The sequence below is a fragment of the Neofelis nebulosa genome, chromosome 2, assembly GCF_028018385.1.
Source record: "Neofelis nebulosa isolate mNeoNeb1 chromosome 2, mNeoNeb1.pri, whole genome shotgun sequence".
Classification (NCBI taxonomy): Eukaryota; Metazoa; Chordata; class Mammalia; order Carnivora; family Felidae; genus Neofelis; species Neofelis nebulosa.
This window is the reverse complement of record NC_080783.1, coordinates 72,892,008-72,916,829: the sequence shown is the minus strand read 5'-3', so window position 1 is coordinate 72,916,829 and position 24,822 is coordinate 72,892,008. Positions and strand designations below refer to the sequence as shown.

Sequence of the window (24,822 nt, the reverse complement as noted above, 5' to 3'; positions counted from 1 at the left end):
TATTAATAATTCTATAAACAATACAATATATATTACAAGAAGTTAAATTAGAATTTATATTTATGGAAGGGCTTGATGTCCTTTGCTTATTACAGAAATGATGCAGGCAGGAAAGAATCTTCTAACAGAAATCCAACACTGTGTCCTATGATTGCTTTAGAGTATACTAGCTCAAATCTAGCCTATCTTTATGAAATTTTATAATTTATAAAGATAATTTATATATTTTTTCATATTTCTTAACGTATCAATGCATTAAGCTATCTTACACTATAAGATATATACTTGTAACATAACCATAAATCACAGAGAAAGTATCATCACAGAAAGGAAAATTGAAGTTTATAGACAGATTAAATGATTTACCAAAATTACATAGACAGCAAAGTAGCAGACTAGAGGATGTAAACACTAACATGTCCCTAGCCTAAAGAATGAGAAGAACTTCTCTTGGTCATGTCACAGGAGCAAGTGAAAAGAAATACAAAAGGTGGCTATGCAGAACCAAAAGCAGCACTGTGTGAATTGATCTAAATCATCAAGATTATCTCTATAATATCTGCTAGACACTTCATAGAACCATAGATACCTCAGCACTTTGTCTGCTCTGCAATGAGCAAATATGTCCTACTTCCAAAATTTCTACTATACCAGAACCACTGAATCAGACAGTGATTTTATTTTATTTTATTTTATTTTATTTTATTTTATTTTATTTTATTTATTTATTTTTTATTTTTTACACACACGGCAGATTTATTTTTAATAAAATGGGGCAAAAACCAGCTTTCTTGCCCGAGCAATTAATCTATAGAAGATAGTGTGTATATTTTACATTTATAAACCAGCAACCAAAATTGTTGAATATCCCCAGTAGATCTTATTGTTCAGTGGTTTGATGATTCTTTCTTTGTCTTGCCCACACCCATTGCCAGTGGTTGTATCAGATTTTTTCTAGGAGCATGCTGTCTACTCAGGCCTATGTCAGTGTACGTTTAGCTTTCAGACAGTGATTTTAAAAGCTTTTTGTTTTGAACTGATGGTTACCAGAGAGGAAGCAAGTAGGGGGAATGGGTGAAATAGGTGATGAGGATTAAGGAGTGCACTTGTTGTGATGAGCACTAGGTGATATATGCAATCGTGAATCACTATATTTTACATCTGAAACTAATATAACACTGTATGTTAACTATACTGGAATTAAAATTTTAAAAAGATAAAAAAAATTAAAAAATATATAAGCTTTTTGTTTGGGACAGGTATAAAAAAGAACCAACAGGAGAGCAAATAGTATATAATGTTATAATATACATCAGTTCTGATTCTTTCAAGATAATCCCTTCACTGAGAAGTTTTTTTTTAGCCTGAATCATTGTAATTATAATCCAGAACCAATAAAATAAAGGATCAAATGTGTTAGAAACAAGGACTGAAGACTGAAGGGAGCCATGGAAAAGACTGGTTCACTACACGGGGATATTCTTACCCTTGCAAAAACTTTGATCAAAAGCATTGTTGCAAAAGCACAGCTAGAAGAGAATAAACATAGACACTCCTCAAAATTCACCTCTGACTCAGATTCCAAAGAGTGGTCAAGGCTTGCTCTGATTTTGGTATGTGGTTGCAGGGAGACTATTTCAAACTGGTAATATATAAGGAGAAACACTACAGGTTAAGATAAACACCAATCTTCTTAGGGCTTTTTCACAGCTATACAATAATAGGAATGCAGGCTGCAATTGGTGTGGGGGGGTGGTAAGGAGTTGGGAGTATATAAGGATACACAGTCTTATCAGATAAAATGTTCTTAGGCAGTGAGGCAAATATTCAAAGCTATCTTTCATCATGTAGGCAATCTAAAGTTGGAGTAAAGTGGCTCCAGGCTAGCTCAGTCTGAGAAGCATGAGAGTCTTGATCTTAGGGTTGTGAGTTCAAGTCCCATGATGGATGTAGAGATTACTTAAAAATAAAATCTTTAGGAAAACCTGGGTGGCTCAGTCAATTAAGTGTTGACTCTTGACTTTGGGTACTGATCTCATGGTTCATGGGATTGAATCCTGCGTCAAGCTCTGGGCTGAAGGTGTGGAGACTTCTTGGGATTCTCTCTCTCTCTCTCTCTCTCTCTCTCTCTCTCTCTCTCTCTCTCTCTCTCTCTCTCTCCCCCTCCCCCACTCATGCTCTAAACAAACAGGAAGTTAAGATGGTGGAGAAGTAGGGGGATTAGGATTTTCCTCATACCTGAAACACAGCTGTATTGAGGTCAGATCACTTGCAACACCTAGGAAATCAATCTGCGGAGTGGCAGTAGGATCTCCGTAGTTGGAGGGAGACAGCTTGGTGGGATTGAGGTGCGTGTATGTGAATGGGGGGAGATAAAACAGTGTCTGACTTCCACTCAAGTCACAATCTCATGGTTCATGGGTTCAACCCCTGTTGGGCTCTGTGCTGACAGCTCAGAGCCTGAAGCCTGCTTCAGATTCTGTATCTCCCTCTCTCTATGCCCCTCTCCTGCTCATGCTCTGTCTCTCTCTCTCAAAAATAAATAAACGTTAAAAAAGTTTTAAAAAGGAAGAGCTAAAAAAATCTGTAAGCTGAAAACAATAGAAAGCTTATTTAAAAAATTAAAGAAGACACAAAGAAATGGAAAAACATTCCACGTTCATGGATTGGAAGAACAAATATTGTTAAAATGTCAATACTACCCAAAGCAATCTGCATATTCAACGCAATCCCTATCAAAGTAACACCAGCATTCTTCACAGAGCTAGAACAATCCTAAAATTTGTATGGAACCACAAAAGACCTGTATAGCCAAAGAAATGTTGAAAAAGAAAACCAAAGCTGGAGGCATCACAATCCCAGAATTTAACCTGTATTAAAAGCTGTAATCATCAAGACAGTATGGTACTGGCACAAAAAAAAGATGCATAGATCAATGAAACAGAATAGAGAACCCAGAAATGGACCCACAAATACATGGCTAACTAATCTTCAACAAAGCAGGAAAGAATATCCAATAGAAAAATGAGAGTCTCTTTAGCAAATGGTTCTGGGAGAACTGGACAGCAACATGTAGAAAAATGAAACTGGACCACTCTCTTATACCATACACAGAAATAAATTCAAAAATGGATGAAAGACCTAAATGTGAGACAGGAAACCATCAAAATCCTACAGGAGAATACAAGCAGCAACCTCTTTGACCTTCGCCACAGCAACTTCTTACTTGACATGTCTCCAAAGACAAGGGAAGTAAAAGCAAAAATGAACTATTGAGACCTCATCCAGATAAAAAGCTTCTGCACAGCGAAGAAAACAATCAGCAAAACTAAAAGGCAACTGACAGAATGGGAGAACATATTTACAAATGACATGTCAGATAAAGAGTTAGTATCCACAATCTATAAAGAACTTAACCAAACTCAGCACCCAAAAAAACAAATAATTCATAGAAGAAAAGGGCAGAAGACATGAATAGACACTTTTCCATAATAGACACCCAGATGCCAAATAGATACATGAAAAGATGCTCAATATTGCTCACCATCAGGGAAATACAAATTAAAATCACAATGAGATACCACTTCACACTGCTCAGAATAGCTAAAATTAACAACTTGCAGATCAACAAATGCTGGTGAGCATGTGGAGAAAAGGAAACCCTATGGCACTGTTGGTGGGAATGCAAACTGGCGTAGGCACCCTGGAAAACAGTATGGAGGTTCCTCAAAAAATTAAAAGTAGAGCTACCCTATGACCCAGCAATTGCACTACTAGGAATTTATCCTAAGGATACAAAAATGCTGGTTCCAAGGGGCACATGCACCCTAGTGGTTATAGCAGTGCTATCAACGATAGCCAAATTATGGAGAGAGCCCAAATGTCCATCAACTGATGAATCAATTGAGAAGATGTGGTGTGTGTGTGTGTGTGTGTGTGTGTGTGTGTATACATATATATGCAGTGGAATACTACCCAGCGATGGAAAAAGAATTAAGTCTTGCCATTTGCACAATGGAATTGGAGGAATAACTAGCGAAATAAGTCAGTCAGAGAAAGACAGATATCACATGATTTCACTTACGTGTGGAATTTGAGAAACTGAACAGATGAACATAGGGGAAGGGAAGGAAAAATAAGATAAATACAGAGAGGGAAGCAAAAGAGAAGAGACTCTTAAATACAGAGAACAAACTGAGAGTTGATGGGGGGGGGGGGGTTTAATGGGTGATGGGCATTAAGGAGGGCACTTCTGGGGATGAGCAGTAGGTGTATATGTAAGTGATGACTCACTAGGTTCCACTTTGGAAGCCAAGACTACACTGTATGTTAACTAACTTGAGAATTTAAAAAAAAAAAAAAAAAAAAAAAAAGCACCTGTGGCTCAGTTGGTTAAGCATCTGACTTCGGCTCAGGTCTTGATCTCACAGTTCATGGGTTCGAGTCCTGCATCAGGCTTTGCACTGACAGTGTGGAACCTACTTGGGATTCTCTCTCTCCCCATCTCTCTCTGCACCCCCCCACCTCATGCTTTCTCTCTCTCTCAAAATAAATAAATAAATTTATTTAAAAAAACAACAAAGTTCCTTAAAACAAAAATAATATATATGAAAAAATAAACATTTTTTTAAAAAAATTAAAATAAAATATTTTTTTAAAAAGAAAATAAAATGGGAATAAAAACAGAATTGGGACCTGGGCAGGCAGTTTTACCAAAGGTAGGAGTCTACATATGAATGCAATGGTCACAAAGAAAACAAAATAACAATCAACAAAAACAAAGACCAGTTCCCTCCCTAACTTCTCAGGCTTTTGAATGATGAACTAAATGACAGAATAAATCTATAGTATCAAAGCCTTCAGGATACAAAACAGTATACAGATAAACAGAGAAGGAAGTCAAGAAGGATCCACCTATATATTGTTAAGCAAATAGTAATTATTTATAAATCTGCCCTTACATGAAGACGACTCATCTAGAAGAAAACCGCAGGCAAAAATTTTGTCATTAAAAGGTATGAAATAAACACAGTAGGTAAAAGATTAATGAAGAAGACACACACCAGGAAACAAGAATGAAAGACTGCTTTCTACACCCAGGAAAATTTCTCTCTGTAAAGTAAGTTATAAAATGAAATAAAAATAGAATGAATCAAAATTTGTGAATTCAACTCTAATCAAAACTCACAGGATTATTTTCTGTCACTTGACAAAAATGGTCAAAACATACCTGAGAAAAGCAACTAACATAAGAATTCTGAAATAAGTGAGCAAAGATGAGAGGTCTGTCCTAAGAAATATCGAAACTTAGGGTGCCTGGGTGGCTCAGTTGGTTAAGCGTCCAACTCTTGGTTTTGGCTCAGGTCATGATCTCACATTTGGTGGGTTCAAGCCCCATGGTGGGCTCTGTGCTGACAGTGCAGACCCTGCTTGGAATTCTCTCTCTCTGTCCCTCGTGCACTCTCTAGCTCTCTCTCAAAATAAGTTAATAATCTTAAAAAAAAAATAAACACGAAAACTTATACAGCTAACAATTAAAATTAAGGTATTGACGAAGAAATAAGAATATGAAAGAAACCCTTCTGCCTCCGTGAGCAGTGCCATGGCAATTGGCAAGAACAAGCACCTTACAAAAGGCAGCAAAAAGGGAGCCAAGAAAAAAGTGGTTGATCCATCTTCTAAGAAAGATTGGTATGATGTGAAAGCACCAGCTATGTTCAATAAAGTAACATTGAAAAAACACTAATTACAAAAGCTCAAGGAACCAAAATTGCATCTGATGGCCTTGAGTGTCATGTTTATGAATTAAGCCTTGCTTACCTGCAGAATGATGAAGGTACATTTAGAACTGAGGATGTTCAGGGCAAAAACTGCCTAATTTCCATGGCATGGATCTTACCTATAAAAAAATGTGTTCCATGGTCAAAAAATGGCATTACATGACTGAAGGTCATGTTTTGATGTCAATACTCCCAAAAGTTATTTTGTCTGTTTTGTGTTGGTTTTACTAAAAAATGCAACAATCAGATTCAGAAGACTTTTTATGCTCAGCACCAACAAATTTGGAAAAAGATGATGGAAATCATGACCTAAGAGGTGCAGACAGGTGAACTGAAAGAAATGGTCAATAACTCGATTCCAGACAGCATTGGTGTTAGGATGTCCTTGGAACCACAGTAGAGGAGACGGCCATCTTGCCAGCTCAACCCAATGAAAAGCCCCTAGTAGTTGCCAGAACGAATTGGAGGTCAACCAATCACCGAGCGACAGCACGACCTGACAGGGGGAAAAAGGCCCACCCGGACCTAAACCCTGAACCGCTGCAGCTTAAAAACCCCACCCCACCACACCTGGGGGCGACTTCCCTGACTCTTCTCTCTCTCCCTGAGTCACAAAACCTCGCCCAAGACCTTAGTTCCCAAATAAAGCCTTTGACTGCTAAAATTTTTTAGCCTCTGACTCCTATCTTTACCCTGCCTTACACCTGACCCTAACAATTGGAAAAGACATAGAAAAGGCTTGCCAGGAGCACCATGGTGGCTCAGTCAGTTGAGCATCTGATTCTAGGTTTTGACTCAGGTCATAATCACACAGTTTGTGGGATCGAGCCCCGCGTCCAGCTCTGCACTGACAGCACAGAACCTGCTTGGGATTCTCTCTCTCTCTGCCCCTCCCCACTCACAATCAGGCTCACTCTCTCTCTCAAAATAAATAAACATTAAAAAAAAAAGGAAAGAAAAGGCTTGTCAGTCTATTTATCTGCTCCATGATGTCCTTGTTAGAGAAGTAAAAATGCTAAAGAAGCCTAAGTTTGAATTGGGAAAGCTCATGGCACTTCATTGTGAAGGTAGTACCTCTGGAAAAGCTACTGTTTATAAGACTGGTGCTACACTTGACCATGTTGATAAACATGAGCCATCACTCCAAGAATTCAAAATTTAGACATTTAATGGTGAGAAATAAGAAATCTTATTTGCGATGTTTAAAAACAGAAGAATATGAAAGACATAATTCAAAGAATACAAAATGAGTCCTAATGAGTTTAATATATATTTTATTTTTTATTTATTTAATTTTAGAGAGAGTGTGTGTGTGTGCACACGCAGGCAATCAGGGGAGGGGCAGAGGGAGAGACAGAATCCCAGGCAGGCTCCACCCTCAGCATGGAGCCCAATGTGGGGCTTGATCCCATGACCCTGGGATCATGATCCCAGCCAAAATCAAGAATCGGACACTCAACCAACTGAGCAACCCAGGCACCCCAAATATATGTATATATATTATATATATTTTACGTTTGTTTATTTATTTCTTTATGAGAAAGCGAGCAAGTGGGCAAGGAGCAGAGAGAGAGGGAGACAGAGAATCCCAAGCACTTTCTGTACTGTCAGCACACAGCCCAATATGGGGCTTCAACTCACGAACCATGAGATCATAACCTGGCTCAAAATCAAGAGTCAGACATTCAACCAACTGAGCCACCCCAGTGCTATGCCCTTAATATGTATTTTTAAAGTGATATTTCAAATTAGTGAAAAAAGGAACAAGCATTCAATAAATAATATTGGGATAATGGGCTAAAAATCTGGGAGAAAAATTAAATGATCTGTAACTCACAATTCTAGATTTCCAAATCAGACCAAAAAAGACATTTTAAAATATCAGCAGGAATATTTTTATCACCTTAGCACAGAGAATGGCCTCCTTCTAGAGGTGGCGTCTGTGTCAAACACTGCTCATTATCCCTCAATGTCCATTCTCTTATTTCTAGCTGGAGGATAGAATCACACAAAAACCCGGATTGAGCTGGGAACCTCCCCCTCAGCTAGCAGTTTCATTCCCCAATGCTCTCTTGCAATGTTGTGACAACGTTATAAACAAGCACATATGAACAAAGTCATATGTGCAACTTCCCAGTTATATTCTTTAAACAGGTCTACCTTCCACTTCTTTCTCCCTTCCTGATGCTGGAAGAAAGTGACAACTAATACCATCCCCTTGGATTCACAGATGGAATTCACATAGTAGGAGTGTCAAAGCCATTCTTGGACCACTCCCTATTAAACTGTTACATGGAAGAGAAATAAAGTTTTATCTCATTTAAGCCACTGCAGCTTTGGTCTCTTTGTTCTAGCAGGTTGGCCTGTATTCTAATACCAAAGCTATAAACCATACAGGAAAAGAAAGAGATCGTAGCACTTACAAAATAAAATTTTTTCACATGGAAAATGTATATAGTTAAATGTATACAAAATTATTCACACAAGATTAAAAAGTAAAGAACAAATTGTTAAAAATATATTTTCAACATATGTGGTAAAAGTTTCATTCCTATGAATGAATAAAAAAAGGACACGCACCCAAAAGAAAAGTAGACAAAATATATGTGTGGACAATTCCAGAGAAAATACATACCAAAAAAACAGCCCTATTATTTACCTCTAATACTTTACCTAATAAATACAAATCTAAGTAAGATACAACTTTTTCCTTATTAGATTGGTAAGGATTAAAAGTATCAGGAAAAGGGAACTCTCATACAAATTAGTGCAAGTTTTGTACAGGAATAATCTACCAAAATTGATAAAATTTAATGTACATACTCTTTGATCCAATAACTATTTTCTAAGAAAATGGTCACACACACACACACACACACACACACACACACACACACACACATTTCTCAACAATTTCTGTAATAGTAAAAAACTAGAAGCTTCCATTTCCTGAAATAAGAGGTTGGTTAAACAAATTAGAGTATATCCACAAAACAGAATATTCTGCTGCCATTAAAATGATATAGTTTGATATGTTATGATACAGAAATATTCATGACATATAGTTGAATGAAAAACAGGTTCCCAAAATAAAATGCTCAGTAGGATATTTGTATATACTGGTACAGGAATAAGTGTAATAATTTACACCAACACATTTAGTAATTATCTCTGGATGGTGAGATTTCTGTATTACCTGAACTTTTTTTTTTTAAACAAAGAACATAAGAGAAGGAAAAAAGCCATTTTCACTTATAAACAAAAATACAGAAGTAATGAGATATCAATATGTCAACTTCTACAGAGAAATCATCCATGAGAATTGAAAAATTCCCACAAAGAATTTAGCAATGAACAATTGTTAGTGATCTTCCTCAAGAAGAACAGTTTCAATGGAGTGATGGGAGTAAAAGACATACTGTAATAGAGTGGGTTAGCAACAATTAATTTCAAGTTTTCCTGCATCTCTATCCCTAAACCCTTCCAAACTCTAGGAACTACTATTACAACCTTCAACAGGATTTCAAGATTCCTCAGGACTATTATCACGGACCACAGTCTAAGTCTACACATCCATCTATGCATCCATTTCCTCCAGTCAAAATTAACCACTCCTTTCTCTGGCATCCTGCAATACTTAGCATATCTATTTATGGATATTTATGGTTATTATTTATGTGTCTATATAAATAGTGTATTGTTCATATTTCTATAACGTCCATCATGTTATATGGTCTTTGCTATCAAGCATAGAGTCATTCATGTCTGTTTCTTATGAGTCTTTTTTTTCCAAAGTTTATTTAAGAGAGAGAGAGAGCACACATGTGTGCACGCAGGGGAGGGGTAGAGAGAGAGGGAAAGAATCCCAAGCAGGCTTTGCACTGACAAAAGCTCAAACTCATGAACTGCAAGATCATGACCTGAGCCAAGATCAAGAGTCAGACACTTAACCAAGGAGCCACCCAGGTGCCCCTGTTTCTCAAGACTCATAAGCATAGTATCTTTCATAGAGCCTAGGAACCAGCTAACTACCTACAACTCTGAATTTAGTGACAAAGTGATTTAGAGTCACTAAATCAGTGATTCTAAATCACTGATAAGTCAGAACCACTTCTAAAAAAAGAACAAGTTCAGAAAGTGAATTCAAAAGAACTAAGCAAAGAATGACTACGTTTTCTATTGGCTATTAGTTTCTACTTCAAGACTATCTGCACACAGGTAATCAACTTCCATGATTGGCTGTCAGCATTTCAGTCTTTTGTGCATTCCTAAGAATTCAATTAATAGTATGCATGCGTGATTTGGCAATGAAGTTAAAAAACTAACAATGAGTGAATGATCACTGGAATATGGGTTAGTTATCTATCTATTCTTAAAACTTGAGACTAAGCAAACTACCAAAACCCCTGATATTGACTTCATGGTGTTTTACATAGACTATCGTTGTATAAAGCTCCTGAACCACCAGCATTGATCTTCACGAGAAAGTTCTGAACGGTTATATTATATTACCAGAAATTATAAACTGCCTTCCTTCTTGAAGCCTGCCTAAACCAATTTCTGAGAAATTTCGTTCAGCTACAAAGCTATATAATTATTGCCAAATTAATCTTAACAAATTTACACATTTCTGCCATTTTGTCATTTCTATCCTATACTGTTACATGAGACCTTAGAACTAAATAGCATCTTAGTTCAGATTCTAAAAATCTACATGTTTATAATTTGATGCAATACTATTTAAGTTTTCACCTGCATTTATTAATTCAGCAAAGAATTCCAGAAGGACACTGGACTCAGGAAGAACACCTATGTTCTTGTTCAGTATACGAGTACCTATCAGCTATGAAATAAAAGGAGTGATCACAATAAAACCTAAAGAAAATGCGGTAGAAAACAAATTTAAATTATTCAAGAGGAGAGAAAATAAAATAAAAATGGAAACAAAAAAAAAAACATAAATAAATTTAATTCAGGGGCACCTGCATGGCTGGGTCGGTTAAGCATCTGACTCTTGATTTTGGCCCAGGTCATGATCCGGGAGTCATGGGATTGAGCCTGGCATCAGACTCCACGCTCAGCATGAAACCTGTTTAAGAATCTCTCTCCCTCTGCCCCTCTTCCCTTTTCCCCTCACCTTTCTCTCAAAAATAAAAAACTCAATTCAATAGGCATTTTACCAAGTGCTTTTCATATTCTAGGCACGAAGTTATGTGTTAAGAATATAAAGGTAAATAGGGGTCCCTGGGTGGCTCAGTTGGTTGAATGTCCAACTCTTGATTCTGGCTCAAGTCATAATCCCAGGATTGTGGGATCGAGCCCGTGTCCAGCTCTATGCTGAGTGTGGAGCCTGCCTAAGATTCTCTCTCTCTCTCTCTCTCTCTCTCTCTGCCCCTCTCCCCCACTCATGTTCTAAAATTTAAAAAAAATAATATAAAGGTACATATGGGGCACCTGGGTGGCTCAGTTGGTCGTGTCCAACTCTTGGTTTCAGCTCAGGTCATGATTTCACAAATGGTAGGATCAAGCTCCTTGTCAGTGCAGAGCCTGCTTGGGATTCATTCTCTCTCTCTCTCTCTCTCTCTCTCTCTCTCTCTCTCTCTCTCTCTGCTCCTCCCCAACTTGTGGTGTTTCTGTCACTCTCAAAATAAATAAAAACTTTAAAAAAGAATACAAATAGATTGAAGTATTAATTAACTTGGTAATACTTAATAAGTCTTTAGCCAAAAAGAAGCAAGGACCCAAAAGCCCCAAATGAGATAAGTAAAATTGCTGTTTAGAGTTGAACCACAGCATTTGCCACTAATTAACTTACAAATCTATGTCTAAGGTTCCTAATTTGTATAATGAGGAATGCAGACTCAAGATCCTTCACTTCTAAAATTCTAAGACTCAAAACCACGTTAACAGAATAGAAATTGGGACAGTAGATCCAAATCTACAAAAAGTATAAAAAGATGATTATGAAACCCTTATAGTGAACCAGTATGTACTTAAGGTATCAAAATTTCAAAAGAAAAAAATACTATAATATGGATATGTAATATGTATTTTAGATACAAAAGCTTCAAAAATACATCCAGATCTAGGAAAATAATCTCTACATCTTCCTTCATTCATAGGAATTGTTTTTAGACCATATAAAGTTAGGAGGACACTAAGCTAAATCTACAAATGGCAGCCTAAAACGTTAGGACCAAAACTTAAAAACATTAGTAAAATATTTTTGCTTTAAGATCTAGAAACTTACTAAATTCCTGAAAAACAAATAGCTTCAAATTATTACCAATTCATAAATTAAATTATAATCATGAAATATATTCAGAATCTCAAGTAAATCTGGCTGACCTTACTGAGAGTACAGAAAATATGGATTTGAATCCTGCATTTACCATACACTAGCTCTGTCATCTTGGGCAAGTTATTTAACCACATCTCAGTTTCCTCAAGTGTGAAACAGAACAGATATAGAACCTACCTCAAAGAATTCTTGTGAGGATGAAATAAATATATGCCAAGTCCTAATAGTATAATACAAATATAAGTAAAAGATGCTAACAGATAATATACAGAAAAAATAAAAGCGGCCATTTTAAGGGGCACCTGGCTGGCTCAGTCAGTAGAGCAGGGGACACTTGATCTCTGAGTCGTGAGTTCAAGCCCCACATTGGGTGTAGAGTTCACTTATAAAAAAAAAAAAAAGTGTCCATTACATGGAAATATATTAAATCTGACTAATAATCAAAGACATACAAATTTGAACAATCTTGAGTCATCATTATGGACCAACCAGATCATCAAAGGGTAAAAAAAAAAGAAAAAAAAAAAAAGCTTTTTGTTTGGTTTTTAATTTTTTTTAATGTTTATTTATTTTTGAGAGAGAGACAGAGCATGAGTTGGGGAGGGGCAGAAAGAGAGAGAGAGACACAGAATATGAAGCAGGCTCCAGGCTCTGAGCTGTCAGCACAGAGCCCAATGCGGAACTTGAACCCACAAACCCATGAGATCATGACCTGAGCCAAAGTCAGACACTTTAACTGACTAAGCCACCCAGACACCCCCACAAAAAGTATTTTGTTTTGTTTTTTTTTGAAGGTGTAGCAGCAAGTATGCTCTCATACAATTTTAGAGAGAGTATAAGTTGTTACCATTGTTTGGAAAGTAGTTTGTTAACAATAACCAAAATTCTGATCCAGCCATTTCTCTTTTAGGAATTACACTATAAAAATAACCACAAGAGCATAAAGCCAAATTTACAAAATGTTCAAGAGGGAACTCCTCATAATTTGGAAAACTGTGAAGCCATTCAAAATATCTATTAATGAAGACACTTCTCTAAAGAAGACATCCAGATGCCCAACAGGCACATGAAAGGATGCTCAACGTCATCCTCATCAGGGAAATACAAATCAAAACCACACTGAGATATCACCTCATTCCAGTCAGAGTGGCTAAAATAAACAAATCAGGAGACTATAGATGCTGGAGAGGATGTGGAGAAATGGGAACCCTCTTGCACTGTTGGTGGGAATGCAAACTGGTGCAGCCACTCTGGAAAACAGTATGGAGGTTCCTCAAAAAAATAAAAATAGATCTACCCTACGACCCAGCAATAGCACTGCTAGGAATTTATCCAAGGGATACAGGAGTACTGATGCACAGGGGCACATGTACCCCAATGTTTATAGCAGCACTTTCAACAATAGCCAAATTATGGAAAGAGCCTAAATGTCCATCAACTGATAAATGGATAAAGAAGATGTGGTTTATATATACAATGGAATACTACTTGGCGATGAGAAAGAATGACATATGGCCTTTTGTAGCAATGTGGTTGGAACTGGAGAGTGTTATGCTAAGTGAAATAAGTCATACAGAGAAAGACAGATACCATATGTTTTCACTCTTATGTGGATCCTGAGAAACATGGGGGAGGGGGAGGGGGAAAAAAAGTTACAGAGAGGGAAGAAGGCAAACCATAAGAGACTCAAAAAGTGAGAATAAACTGAGGGTTGATGGGGGGTAGGAGGGAGGGGGAAATGGGTGATGGGCACTGAGAGGGCACCTGTTGGGATGAGCACTGGGTATCGTATGGAAACCAATTTGGCAATAAATTTCATATTAATAAATAAATAAATAAATAAATAAATAAATGTCTATTAATGAGCATTAATGCAATTTGGGTATATCCATAAAGTGACTTTGTAGTCATTAAGAAGTGATTTATATTCTCTATATTGATAAGAAGCAAAGTGCTCCACAACATACTTTCTTGACTAAAAGAGAAAATTACAAGCCAACAGAGTATGACCTTATATTTATAAATGTGTTATGTATTCTTATAGAGAAGAAAGTTCAATATTATAGTGTTAAAGTGCTTACCTCCAGATAGGATTTTAAGTGACTTAACTATCTTACATAAATTCTTCATGTATTACTTAAACTTTCTATATGAGTATTCATTACCTTTATAATCAGAAAAAAAATCTATTTTCATTATTCAAATAATTTTATAAACAATTACTGAAAGAGGAATATAAATTCCTCCTCCAATGATTGTTTTCACCGCACGAAAGAACTGATCCAAACAAACATTATTACATAAGGAAAAGAAAACATACTCTGAATGTACCCTAAGATTAGAGGAACCTGACAACTCAAGGAAAGGAAAAGACAGACAGACCAATTATGGCAAAAAGATTCAACAGTATCTCTATCATAAAACATTTCCAACATTATGACCACAGTCTTCTTATATACTACAAGAAATAAAACTAGGAACCTGAATGAGGAAGAGAAAGGCAAAAGAAAGAGCTAAGAAATTTACTAGGCACAATCAAACTTAACACTGCTTTTCAAGTGACTCTTACTTTTCAAGTAATTGAAAGAATTATTCAAACATGAGAAAGGAACTAGTCCATTTATGTCAGAGGACTTTAAGTTATTTAAGAAAACCTGTATCAAACTGATCGAAATCTAACCTGTCTTCACTTGTCACTAATTATCTACTGAGATATCCCATGCTGATATAAAGAAAAACCTAAGGACATACAAATGTTAACTTTTCCTAGTATCAATACATGAAAACTATTTTTTCCCTTACAAAAAATTCTAGTGCTTAACTTTCCTATTTGAATTCAGGAAAAAGTACTAAATGATGATTAAATTTAAAGCATCAGGAGCAACACGGAACAACAGTCAAGAAACTGAGGGTATGGTTCCAATTTTCCATTTACTCAGTCTCAATTTCATTATAAGTAAAATGAGAAGATTGACGAGAGCTCCAAATATATTTAATGGAGCATCAGTGATATGACAGGCTCTTTGAAAGAATTACATGCTCCATGAAAATAAAGGTTCTATTGGTGAAGTAAGTTCAGGAAATTCTGCACACCACTTACCTCTCTGAAGAATCATAATGCACTGTACTGCAGAAAAGAAAGTATGTAACTTTGTATAACCACCATTTCTCATAATTAGAGACAAACTAAATGTCTGTCACTAGAGGAATAATTAATTATACAGCATAGTGTGATCTTTATAAAGAAGACATTCTATATACTGATATGGTAGATTTCTGTGACACAAGATAAAAAAGATAAACTACAGAATAATACATATATATGCTAGATTTTTTAGTTCTTGTATATATGTAGTCACATGCATACAAAAAGTTCTGAAAGAATACACAGCAAACTTTTTTGTTTTTATTTTTTTAGAGAGAGAAAGAGAGAGCACAGGAGTGGAGGACAGAAAAAGAAAGCACATAAGCGCAGGGGAGGGGGAGAGAGAGAGAGAGAGAGAGAGAGAGAGAGAGAGAGAGAGAGAGAGAATCCCAAACAGGCTCCATGCTGCAGGGCTCAATCCCACAACTGTGGGACCATGACCAGAGTCAAAATCAAGAGTTGGGTGCTCAACCAACTGAGCCACCCAGGCACCACCCCACACAGCAAAGTTTTTAAGAGTGATTCTGGAAATGGCAATTGGCAGGGTGAAGGGGAATACATTTCACAGATTTAACTTTTTCCAGTACAAACATACCTTTCTAAAATAAAACAAGTAGCCAAGAAAAAAATATAGATGTACTAGAGTATAGAGTAGTTCACACTATTTAAAGTGGATCTTTTCATAATGGAGATATATTGGCTCTTTTGTAAATATTAAACTTCATGCCTTTTTTTATAACATGATGTATCTCTAGGTCACTGAATTAAAGATTTACTAGGATATTCACTGAGACCTTGCCTTTAAAAATACAAGTTAGAAAACTTAAATGCTTGTAATAATAAATGACTATCAACCCAAGAAGATTTTTCAGTGTTATCTATTTTATGACTTGCCTGCATGATTTCATACGAGTTTTGAAAGTTAACAAAATAATGTGTATAATTATGCAGAACACATAACAACCAAAAATGTACCTATAACATAAAGAAAAAAATCCAATGTGTAATTCTGTTATGATTATACCTGTGTAAAGTGAGAAGTATATTCTTTTAATAACTGAACATATGTAATACAACAATGTGTGCTAAACACTAAAGAAATAGACACAGAAGTTGCAGCACTGGCCTCTCAGGAAGATTTAGTCAAGTGGAATAAAGATGAGTAAATCAATAGTAATCGTACAATGAGATTGATGTACTCCCCCCCCCCCCCTACACACACACACACACAACATATTCAGGGCACACCATATGCCAAATGCTGTCTAGATGCTATTTTTTGGTAGAAAGAAAAACAAAAATAATTCTGGTTTCTTCAGGAGAGAAAACTTCAATAAAAATATGTGAAAGCCTTAAGTGCCAAAGGAAAAAATACAGCAAAAAAGGGATAGGGAATGCAGGGTGGAGAGTTTGCAATGTGGGTTAGGGTGTTAAAGAAAAGAATCATGTGGAAGAATACTTTGAAGCAATTGTTTGAAAGAGCTGAGAACAACCCATATGGTTATATGAAGGAATAGCAAATGCAAATGTTTTTCTTTTTTTTTAAGTTTATTTATTTATTTTGAGAGAAATAGACAATGCAAGTGGGGGAGGGGAAGAGAGAGAGGGAGAGAGAGAGAGAACCCCAACTAGGCTCTACACTGTCAGCACAGAGCCTGACACAGGGCTCGAACTCACAAAACTGTGAGATCGTGACCTGAGCCAAAACCATGAGGCGGACACTTAACTGACTGTGCCACCCAGAAGCCCCATAAACGCAAATGTTTTACCTATTACCTATACAAGAAATACCAAGGGGGCTAATGTAGTTAGGCCCAGAGTATACTATACAGAGTATATGTAGTAAGAAGTGACATGAGGCCCTGTAAGGAAGATCAGGTTGGGCCTTGTAGGCCACTGCAAAAACTCTGGTTATATGTATGGGTTCGTTGATTGGTTAGTTGCTTTTACAGATTTTATTTTTTAGAGCAGTTTTAGGTTCGCAGCAGAACTCATGGGTTGGTACAGAGATTTCCTTGGCCCCAAACATGCATACCTATTATCAACATACTCAAAGTGGTACATTTGTTACAACCTAAGAACACGCAAAGTCCAGTTTACATTAGGGATTGCTCTTGGTATGCATCGTATGGGTTTGGACAAATATATAATGACATGTGTCTACCAATATAACATCATACAGAGTAGTTTCACTGCCTTAAAAACCCTTTGTGCTGCACCCTCCCATTCATTCCTCCCATTCTTCTAACCTCTAGCCTACACTGATCTTTTTACTATCTCCAGTTTTGCCTCTTCCAAAATGTCATATATTTGGAATCATACAGTCTGCAGCCTCTTCAGATTGGCTTCTTTCACTCAGTAATAAGCAATTAAGGTTCCATATATATCTTTCCATTGCTTGATAACTCACTTCTTTGTAATACTGAATAACAGTCCATTTCTGGATGCACCACAGTTTATTTATCCATTCACCTGCTAAAGGACATCTGCATTGCTTTCAGGTTTTAGCAATCATGAAAGAAACTTCAGGCTTTTTTGTGGACGTAAGTTTTCAACAAATTTGGGTAAATGCCAAGGAGAGTGATTGCTAAAATGTATGGTAAGAATATGGTTGATTTTGTAAGAAACTGTGAAACTGTATTCCAAAGTGGCTGTACCATTTTGCATTCCCACCAGCAATCAATGAGAGTTTCTGTTGCTTCAAATTCTCTCCATAATTTGATGTTGTCCATGTTTAGATTTTGGACAATTTAATAGATGTGTAGTAGTATATCATTGTTGATTCAGATTGCATTTCCCTGATGACATATGATGTAGAGCATTTTAATGTGTTTATTTGCCACCATGATTTCTCTGGTGAGCTTCAAGATCTTTGGACTCTTTTAAAATTAGGTTGTTTAGGGGCACCTGTGTGGCTCAGTTGGTTAAGTGTCTGACATTGGCTCAGGTCACAGTATCATGATTTGTGAGTTTGAGCCCTGCATCAGGCTCTGTGCTAATCGCACAAAGCCTGCTTTGGATTCTCTGTCTCCCTCTCTCTGTGCCCTGCTCGCATACTTTCTCTCTCAAAAATAAACATTTGAAAAAAAATAAAATAAAATTAGGTTGTTTTCTTATTGTTGAGGTTTTTTATTTTGTTTTGTTTTTTGTTTTTATTTATTTATTTTTTTTTGAGAGAGAGAGAGAGAGAGAGAGCAAGCCAGGAAGGGGCAGAGAGAGAGAGAGGGGGAAGAGAAAAATCCCAAGCAGGGTCTGTGCCATCAGTGCAGAGGCCGACATGGGACTCAAACTCATTTCTTTTCTTTTTTCTTATAAGTTTATTTCTTTGAAAGAGAGACCAAGGAGGGGCAGAGAAAAAGAAGAGAGAGAGAGAGAGAGAGAGAGAGAGAGAGAGAGAGAATACCAAGCAGGCTTTGCACTGACAATACAGAGCCTGATGTAGGGCATGAACCCACAAACCTATGAGATCATGACCTGAGTAGAAATCAAGAGTCAGATGCTTAACTGACTAAGCCACTCAGGTGCCCCAGTTCTGCCTTCTAATTTTTAGGTATGTAATTCATTTTAGGTTAATTTTTGTAAAGGATGTAAAGTCAGTGTCTAGATTCATTTTTGCATGTGGATGTCCAGTTATTATTACAGCACCATTTTCTGAAAAGACTATCTTTGCGTCATTTTATTATTGCCTTGTCAAACATCAATTGCTTATGCTGATGTAGATCTATTTCTGGGTTTTCCAATCTGTTCCACTGATCTGTCTATTCTTGTGCCAATACCATACTGCCTTGATTACTGTAGGTTTATTATAACTATTAAAGTTGGGTAATGTCAGTCCTCCAACTTTAACACTGAGAATCTTAAGTTTGAGATGCCTCATAAACATGTAGGCATAAGTGCCAAGAAAGCAGTTGGTATGAGAGTTTCAGTTTAGGGGGGGAAAAACTCCAGGCTTATAAATTTATTCCATTAAGAAAAAAGAAAATGACCTTCTTAAACTCTTCCAAAAAAATAGAAGAGGAGGAGGAAACACTCCCAAAATCATCTTATGAGGCCAGCATCACCCTGATAACAAAATCAAACAAGGACACTAGAAGAAATGAAAATTATAGGCCAATATATCCGACGAACAGAGATGCAAAAATCCTCAACACAATAACAAACCAAAATCAACCCAGCAATTGCACTACTAGCTATTTATCCAAGGGATACAGGTGTGTTGTTTTGAAGGGGCATATGCACCCCAATGTTTATAGCAGCACTATCAACAATAGCTGAAGTATGGAAAGAGCCCAAATGTCCATCAATGGATGAATGGATAAGAAGGTGTGGTGTACACACACACACACACACACACACACACACACACACACAAAGGGAGTATTACTTAGCAATCAAAAAGAACGAAATCTTGCCATTTGCAACTACGTGGATGGAACTGAAGGGTATTATGCTAAGTGAAATTAGTTAGAGAAAGACAAAAATCCTATGACTTCACTCATATGAGGACTTTAAGAAACAAAACAGATGAACAGAAGGGAAGGGAAACAAAAATAATATAAAAACAGGGAGGGGGACAAAACAGAAGAGACTCATAAATATGGAGAACAAACAGAGGGTTACAGGAGGGGTTGTGGGAGGGGGGGATGGGCTAAATGGGTAAGGGGCACTAAGGAATCTACTCCTGAAATCATTGTTGCACTATATGCTAACTAATTTGGATGTAAATTTAAAAAAATAAATAAAATTAATAAAAATAAATAAGTAAATAAACGTAAAAAAAATAACAAACCAAAATAAACAATATATTAAAAGGATCATACACCATGATCAAGTGGGATGTATCCCTGGGATACATGGATGCTGCAACATTCACATATCAATCACATAATACACCACATTAATACAATGAAGGATACAAATCATGATTCTCTTAATAGATGTAGAAAAAGCATTTGACAAAATTCAACATCCATTTTTGATTAAAAAAATCTCAACAAAATGGGTATAAAGGGAATGTACCTCAACATAATAAAGGCCATATCTGACAATCCCACAGCAAACATCATTCTCAATGGTGAAAGCTAAAACTTTTTCCTCTAAGATCAGAAACAAGGCAAAAGAGAGACAAGTATGCCCATTCTCCTCACTTCTATTCAACAGTTTGAAAACTCTAGCCAGAGCAATTAGGCAAGAAAAAGAAATAATAGGCATCCAAATCGGAAATGGAAAAGTAAACCTGTCTCTATTTGCTGATGACAAGATATTATAAATAGAAAACACTAAAGACTGCACCAAAAAACTACTAGAAGTAATAAATAAATTTAGTAAAGTTGCAGGATTCAAAATCAATATACAAAAGCTGTTGAATTTCTATTCACAAATAACAAACTATCACAAAAAGAAATTAAGAAAAGAATCCCATTTACAACTACATAAAAGAGAAAAAAAAAAGCCAAGGAATTTAGCCAAAGAGGTGAAAGACCTGTACACTAAAAACTGTAAGACACTGAAGAAGACACAAATAAATGGAAGAAATATTCCATAGTTATGGATTGGAGGAATTAATATTGTTAAAATGTTCTATGCTACTTAAAGCAACCTGCAGTTCAATGCAATCCCTATTTAAATTCCCATAGCATTTTTCACAGAAATGGAACAAACAGATCCTAAAATACATATGGAACTACAAAAGACTCCAAATAGCCAAAACAATCTTGAGAAAGAAGAACAAAGCTGGAGGCATCACACTTCCTGGTTTCAAACTGTATTACAAAACTATAGAAATCAAAACAGTAGAATATTGACATAAAAACAAACCAAGACACATAGATCAATGGTACAGAATAGAAAGCCCAGAAATAAATTCATGCATATATGGCCAACTAATTTATGACAAGGGAGGCAAGAATATACAATGGGGAAAGGACAATCGCTTCAAAAAATGGTATGGGGAAAACTGGATGGCTACATGCAAAAGAAAGTCATTGGATCACTATCTTACAACATATACAAAAATCACCTCAAAATGGATTAAAGACTTGAACATAAGACCTAAACCCATAAAAGTGCTAGAAGAAATCATAGGTGGTAAGCTCCTTGAGATTGACTTTAGGAATCATTTTTTAGATTTGACACCAAAATCAAAGGCAACAGGTACAAAAGTAAACACATAGAACTAAATCAAACTAATAAGCTTCTATACAGAAAAGGAAACCATCATTTAAAAAAAAAAAAAAAAAAGAGGGGGCACCTGGGTGGCTCAATCAGTTGAGCCTTTGGCTCTTGGTTTCAGCTCAGGCTGTGATCTCGCAGTTCGTCCATGCTGACAGAGCAGAGCCTGCTTGGGACCCTCTCTCTCCCCCTCTCTCTGCCCCTCCCCCATCCACGCTCTCTCTCAAAATAAATAAATAAACTTTTAAAAAAATGAAAAGGCAACCTACTGCGTGGGAGAAAATATTTACAAATCATATATCTGATAAGAAGTTAACATCCAAAATATATAAAGAACTACAACTCAATAGCACACACACAAAAAACCTAATTAAAAAATGGGCAGAGAATCTGAGTATTTTTTTCAAAAAGATATGCAGATAGCCAACAGGTGTCTCAACATCAAGGATCATCAGAATGATGCAAATCAAAACCAAAATGAAGTACACCTCACATCTGTTAGAATGGCCATTATCAAGGGGCATCCGGGTCGCTCAGTTGGTTAAGCGGCCGACTTTGGCTCTCGTCATGATCTCGTGGTCCCTGAATTCAAGCCCTACCTACATCAGGCTCTGTGCTGACAGCTCAGAGCCTGGCGCCTGCTTTGGATTCTGTTTCCTTCTCTCTCTGCCCCTCCCCCACTCACACCGGGTCTCTGTCTCTGTCTCTCTCTCTCTCTCAAAAATAAACAAACATTAAAAAAAAAAGGGAGCAGCGCCTGGGTGGCTCAGTCTGTTAAGCCTCCAACTTTGGCTCAGGTCATGATCTCACAGTTCACGGGTTAGAGCCCCGCGTCCTCAGGCTCTGTGCTGACAGCTCAGAGTCTGGAGCTTGCTTCGGATTCTGTGTCTCCCTCTCTCCCTGCCCCTCCCCGACTCATGCTTTGTCTCTCTCCTTCAAAAAAAAAAATTAAAAAACAAAATTTTAAAAAATGGCTATTATCCAAAAAATCCAAGAAATAACAAGTATTGACAAGGATGAACAGAAAATGGAACCCTCGTGTACTGTTGGTTAACAATTTAAATTGGTGCAAGGCGCCTGGGTGGCCTTGTTACAGTCTGGCTCTTGATTTCAGCTCAGGTCATGACCTCAGGGTTTTGTGAGTTTGAGCCCTGTGTGGGACTGGTGCTGATAGCAGGGAGCCTGCTTAACATTCTCCCTCTTTCTCTGCCCCTTCCCTGCTCGAGTGCTGTCTCTCTCAAAATAAATAAATAAACTTTACAAAAAAAAAAAAAAAAGTAAATTGGTGCAGCCACTATGGAAACCAGTATGGAACTTCCTCAAAGAACGAAAAATTGAACTACCATGTGGTCTAGCAATTCCAGTTCTGGGTATTCATTAGAAGAACGTAAAAAATACTAACTCAAAAAGATATACGCACCCCCATGTTCACAGCAGCATTACTTACAATAGTCAAGGAGCAACCAAAGTATGTACCGATGGATGAATGGACAAGGAAAATGTTCGTACGTACAATGAAATATTACTCAGCCATAAAACAGAAATACTGCCATTTGTGACAAAGTGGATGGACCTCAAGGGCATTATGCTAAGTGAAATAAGTCAGAGAAAGACAAATACGGTATCATCTCACTTACATGTAGAATCTTAAAAACAAACAACCCCACAAGCTGATAGAACAGATTGATGGTTGCCAGTGGCAGGAGGGGAATAGGTGACATGGGTAAGGAAGTCAAAAGTTGCAAACTTGCAGTTACAAAATAAATAAGTCATGAGATGTAATACAGCGTGGTGACTATAGATAGTAAATTATATTGCATATTTGAAAGTTGCTAGGGGAATATATCTTAAAAGTTTTTATCACAAGAAAAAACATTTTGTAACTATGTACGGTGATAGATGTTAACCAGACTTAACGGGGTAATTATTTCACATCATACATAAGTATCATTAAACTAATATAACATTATACATCAATTATATTTCAATAGGAAAACTCCCCTCAAAAAATGGAATAAGCAACTTTGGGAGTCATTAGCATTTCAATGCTATCTAAATCCAAGGATTGAATTATTTCACCAAGAAAGTGATTACAGTGAAAGAACAGAAGTTGTGCAAGGAGTGAGGCCTGGGGCATGGGTGGAGAGATGAAGAGAAACCAGCAAAGAAAGGGAAAACAGAAAACCAGGAGGAAAAACAAAATAAGAAAATTGTGGAAGGCAAAAGAAAAAGAACATTTAAAGGAGGATAGAGTGACAAACTTTGTTAAATCCTACAAGTCTTGTTAAAAAGTGAGAATTGGGAACTGACTGAAGTCACAGAAGTCATCATGAACACTGGCAATAACAGTTTTGTGGAGCTGATGTGAAGCAAAAGCATGACTAAGGCCAGAATAAGGAAGAATGGCAGGCGAGCATTATAGGTAGCAAATTCAAGAGAGCTGAGTGACAAGCAGAGAATTTATGGAAATAATGAAAGAAATGAAAAGAAGTATCTTTTTTCCCTAGTATGTTGTAGTAATAATCCAAGAAGGGAAAAGATGATGATTCAAGAGGGAGACATGTGAGTAATATGAAGCAACTATATGAAAACAAGAGGGATTATGGGGGAGCGGAAAGGCAAGTGTACCTACCTCTGGGCAGATCTCTTTGAGATACGTCTCAAAGATTATTTGATTGATGATGGATTGGGTAATAAATACTAGGTACATGGAACAAACAAGCTTTGCAAAAGCAAAAATCTTTTAATTTTTTTTTTCAACGTTTTTTATTTATTTTTGGGACAGAGAGAGACAGAGCATGAACGGGGGAGGGGCAGAGACAGAGGAAGACACAGAATCGTAAACAGGCTCCAGGCTCCGAGCCATCAGCCCAGAGCCTGACGCGGGGCTCGAACTCACGGACCGCGAGATCGTGACCTGGCTGAAGTCGGACGCTTAACCGACTGTGCCACCCAGGCGCCCCTGCAAAAGCAAAAATCTTACCGGCAACTATTTCTTTCTCTTTCTAGTTGGCCGTATTTTTGCTCCCACTATTTGATTTGCATACCTAGGAAATCTTGTTTGTTCTGAATTGTATTAGGCTAGTAATATTTGATACTGTATTTATGTTATTTCATTAATTACAACATAAAACAATGAAATGAGTGCCAAAAAAAAAGGTTATTTCCCTGAAAACTGAATGCTTCTGAAAAACTTGATAAAAATATTTGTTTTCTTAAAGTTACTGTTAATTAGACAAGGTAAGATAAGCATATATACTTACAGAAAACATCATAAATATATATAGGGACTGTGCACCCAGAAAGCTTTGTAAGAATGTAAGTTCTTGGTGCAGCCACTCTAGGGAACAGTATGGAATTTCCTCAAAAAACTAAAAATAGACCTACCCTACAATCCAGCAATTGCACTCTTAGGTATTTACCCA

General features: G+C 36.8%; 1 protein-coding gene and 1 pseudogene across 3 annotated transcripts in view; one reads left to right on the top strand and one right to left on the bottom strand.

Moving 5' to 3' along the window:
- BAZ2B (bromodomain adjacent to zinc finger domain 2B) overlaps nucleotides 1-24,822 on the bottom strand; it is a 321,736-nt gene that overhangs the window by 263,227 nt on the left and 33,687 nt on the right. The window contains exon 1 of one of the 3 annotated variants that reach the window (XM_058694265.1): nucleotides 5,821-5,841. The exons of the other annotated variants lie outside the window; for them this stretch is intronic. The gene's annotated coding sequence lies outside the window, so the exon portion shown is untranslated. Of the gene's footprint in view, nucleotides 1-5,820; nucleotides 5,842-24,822 lie in introns of those variants that run through there. 3 annotated transcript variants of the gene reach the window in all.
- LOC131490485 (small ribosomal subunit protein eS1-like) lies at nucleotides 5,603-6,942 on the top strand (annotated as a pseudogene).